This window comes from Oncorhynchus masou, chromosome 24 (assembly GCF_036934945.1).
Source record: "Oncorhynchus masou masou isolate Uvic2021 chromosome 24, UVic_Omas_1.1, whole genome shotgun sequence".
Lineage (NCBI taxonomy): Eukaryota > Metazoa > Chordata > Actinopteri > Salmoniformes > Salmonidae > Oncorhynchus > Oncorhynchus masou.
This window is the reverse complement of record NC_088235.1, coordinates 13,558,352-13,562,785: the sequence shown is the minus strand read 5'-3', so window position 1 is coordinate 13,562,785 and position 4,434 is coordinate 13,558,352.

Here is a 4,434-nt window from a genome sequence, read left to right as displayed (position 1 = left end):
CCCTCCTCCTTCACATGTCATATAGTTGACTCCTCCTTCACATGTCATATAGCTCCCTCCTCCTTCACATTTCATATAGCTCCCTCCTCCTTCACATGTCATATAACTCCCTCCTCCTTCACATTTCATATAGCTCCCTCCTCCTTCACATGTCATATAACTCCCTCCTCCTTCACATTTCATATAACTCCCTCCTCCTTCACATGTCATATAACTCCCTCCTCCTTCACATGTCATATAACTCCCTCCTCCTTCACATTTCATATAACTCCCTCCTCCTTCACATGTCATATAGCTCCCTCCTCCTTCACATGTCATATAACTCCTTCCTCCTTCACATGTCATATAGCTCCCTCCTCCTTCACATGTCATATAACTCCCTCCTCCTTCACATTTCATATAACTCCCTCCTCCTTCACATGTCATATAGCTCCCTCCTCCTTCACATGTCATATAACTCCCTCCTCCTTCACATGTCACATATCTCCCTCCTTCTTCACATGTCATTTAGCTCCCTGCTCCTTCACATGTCATATAGCTCCCTCCTCCTTCACATGTCATATAGCTGACAGGGCACTAGTTCCTATGGTGATAGACACACCTTTCTAACCCAGTAGTTTAACACCTTACAGAGCACTAGTTCCTATGGTGATAGAAACACCTCCCTGACCCAGTAGTTTAACACCTGACAGAGCACTAGTTCCTATGGTGATATAAACAGACACTTTTGTACATTAATTGCAAAGATGACATAATGACTTATGCATCAATAATCGTGCTGAGTATCTTTTTGAAAATCTTCAGAAAGTGATGCTAAGCAATGATACCATGTTGGATATAAAGTGTTTGTTCCAACCTCATATGTATTCGCCAGCTCTTGTATCTTCCCCTGCCCCCTATACACCACGACGAGCCAGTAATGAGCCAGGAGTTCAGCTCCCCCTGTACATAGACCGCCAGTCCTGAGGCCCTGCTACACAGGCTTTTAATGAACTACTAGGACGAAGACCAAGGTTTTCATTCCAGGTTTTGATTCCAATTCATTTAGCCTGTGTGTGATCCAGCTCATCTAGCTCGACGTGAGTATGGTATATTTTCAGATTATACTGTATATATATTTGTATTACCTAACCTCTCCACGTCCCCATCTAACTTCAAATGGACAGAATCTGTCTGAAGTATCAAACATTCCTTTATTCAGAAACACTAATGAGCACAGAGTAGCCACACACACACACACACACACCTCTACACCCGACTACTTTATTACCTTCCCAACGTTGCTGAGATAATTAGTTGATTACTTCACCACCATGGGGGATCCATGCTCTTTTCATCTTGGAGGTACATGTAGAGTTGCATCACCAGATTGGAGCCCCGGCAGTACCAGACACCCCCATCAGACACCCCCATCAGACACCCCCATCAGACACCCCCATCAGACACCCCCATCAGACACCCCCATCAGACACCCCCATCAGACACCCCCATCAGACACCCCCACCAGACACCCCCACCAGACACCCCCACCAGACACCCCCATCAGACACCCCCATCAGACACCCCCATCAGACACCCCCATCAGACACCCCCATCAGACACCCCCATCAGACACCCCCATCAGACACCCCCATCGGACACCCCCATCAGACACCCCCATCAGACACCCCCATCAGACACCCCCATCAGACACCCCCATCAGACACCCCCATCACTACAGGGGTCATCATCAGAAACGGCACGATTCTGAGAGGAGGAGGCATGAGACAGACTGTACCAAGGAGAGACTAACACCAGACTGTACCAAGGAGAGACTAACACCAGACTGTACCAAGGAGAGACTAACACCAGACTGTACCAAGGAGAGACTAACACCAGACTGTACCAAGGAGAGACTAACACCAGACTGTACCAAGGAGAGACTAACACCAGACTGTACCAAGGAGAGACTAACACCAGACTGTACCAAGGAGAGACTAACACCAGACTGTACCAAGGAGAGACTAACACCAGACTGTACCAAGGAGAGACTAACACCAGACTGTACCAAGGAGAGACTAACACCAGACTGTACCAAGGAGAGACTAACACCAGACTGTACCAAGGAGAGACTAACACCAGACTGTACCAAGGAGAGACTAACACCAGACTGTACCAAGGAGAGACTAACACCAGACTGTACCAAGGAGAGACTAACACCAGACTGTACCAAGGAGAGACTAACACCAGACTGTACCAAGGAGAGACTAACACCAGACTGTACCAAGGAGAGACTAACACCAGACTGTACCAAGGAGAGACTAACACCAGACTGTACCAAGGAGAGACTAACACCAGACTGTACCAAGGAGAGACTAACACCAGACTGTACCAAGGAGAGACTAACACCAGACTGTACCAAGGAGAGACTAACACCAGACTGTACCAAGGAGAGACTAACACCAGACTGTACCAAGGAGAGACTAACACCAGACTGTACCAAGGAGAGACTAACACCAGACTGTACCAAGGAGAGACTAACACCAGACTGTACCAAGGAGAGACTAACACCAGACTGTACCAAGGAGAGACTAACACCAGACTGTACCAAGGAGAGACTAACACCAGACTGTACCAAGGAGAGACTAACACCAGACTGTACCAAGGAGAGACTAACACCAGACTGTACCAAGGAGAGACTAACACCAGGCGTACCAAGGAGAGACTAACACCAGACTGTACCAAGGAGAGACTAACACCAGACTGTACCAAGGAGAGACTAACACCAGACTGTACCAAGGAGAGACTAACACCAGACTGTACCAAGGAGAGACTAACACCAGACTGTACCAAGGAGAGACTAACACCAGACTGTACCAAGGAGAGACTAACACCAGACTGTACCAAGGAGAGACTAACACCAGACTGTACCAAGGAGAGACTAACACCAGACTGTACCAAGGAGAGACTAACACCAGACTGTACCAAGGAGAGACTAACACCAGACTGTACCAAGGAGAGACTAACACCAGACTGTACCAAGGAGAGACTAACACCAGACTGTACCAAGGAGAGACTAACACCAGACTGTACCAAGGAGAGACTAACACCAGACTGTACCAAGGAGAGACTAACACCAGGCGTACGCAGTCTGCACAACTATATATTCATACTAGTAGTAGTCATTAGTCTGTTCTAGTCTATATAGTTATACTAGTAGTAGTCATTAGTCTGCTCTAGTCTATATATTCATACTAGTAGTAGTCATTAGTCCTGCTCTAGTCTATATATTCATACTAGTATTAGTCATTAGTCCTGCTCTAGTCTAAATATTCATACTAGTAGTAGTCATTAGTCCTGTTCTAGTCTATATATTCATACTAGTAGTAGTCATTAGTCCTATTCTAGTCTATATATTCATACTAGTAGTAGTCATTAGTCCTGCTCTAGTCTATATATTTATACGAGTAGTAGTCATTAGTCCTGCTCTAGTCTATATATTCATACTAGTATTAGTCATTAGTCCTGCTCTAGTCTATATATTCATACTAGTAGTAGTCATTAGTCCTGCTCTAGTCTATATATTCATACTAGTAGTAGTCATTAGTCTGCTCTAGTCTATATATTCATACTAGTAGTAGTCATTAGTCCTGCTCTAGTCTATATATTTATACGAGTAGTAGTCATTAGTCCTGCTCTAGTCTATATATTTATACTAGTAGTAGTCATTAGTCTGCTCTAGTCTATATATTCATACTAGTAGTAGTCATTAGTCTGCTCTAGTCTATATATTCATACTAGTAGTAGTCATTAGTCTGTTCTAGTCTATATATTTATACTAGTAGTAGTCATTAGTCCTGCTCTAGTCTATATATTCATACTAGTAGTAGTCATTAGTCCTGCTCTAGTCTATATGTTCATACTAGTAGTAGTCATTAGTCTGTTCTAGTCTATATATTCATACTAGTAGTAGTCATTAGTCTGTTCTAGTCTATATATTCATACTAGTAGTAGTCATTAGTCCTGCTCTAGTCTATATATTCATACTAGTAGTAGTCATTAGTCCTGCTCTAGTCTATATATTCATACTAGTAGTAGTCATTAGTTTGCTCTAGTCTATATATTCATACTAGTAGTAGTCATTAGTCCTGCTCTAGTCTATATATTTATACGAGTAGTAATTAGTCCTGCTCTAGTCTATATATTTATACTAGTAGTAGTCATTAGTCTGCTCTAGTCTATATATTCATACTAGTAGTAGTCATTAGTCTGCTCTAGTCTATATATTCATACTAGTAGTAGTCATTAGTCCTGCTCTAGTCTATATATTCATACTAGTAGTAGTCATTAGTCCTGCTCTAGTCTATATGTTCATACTAGTAGTAGTCATTAGTCTGTTCTAGTCTATATATTCATACTAGTAGTAGTCATTAGTCTGTTCTAGTCTATATATTC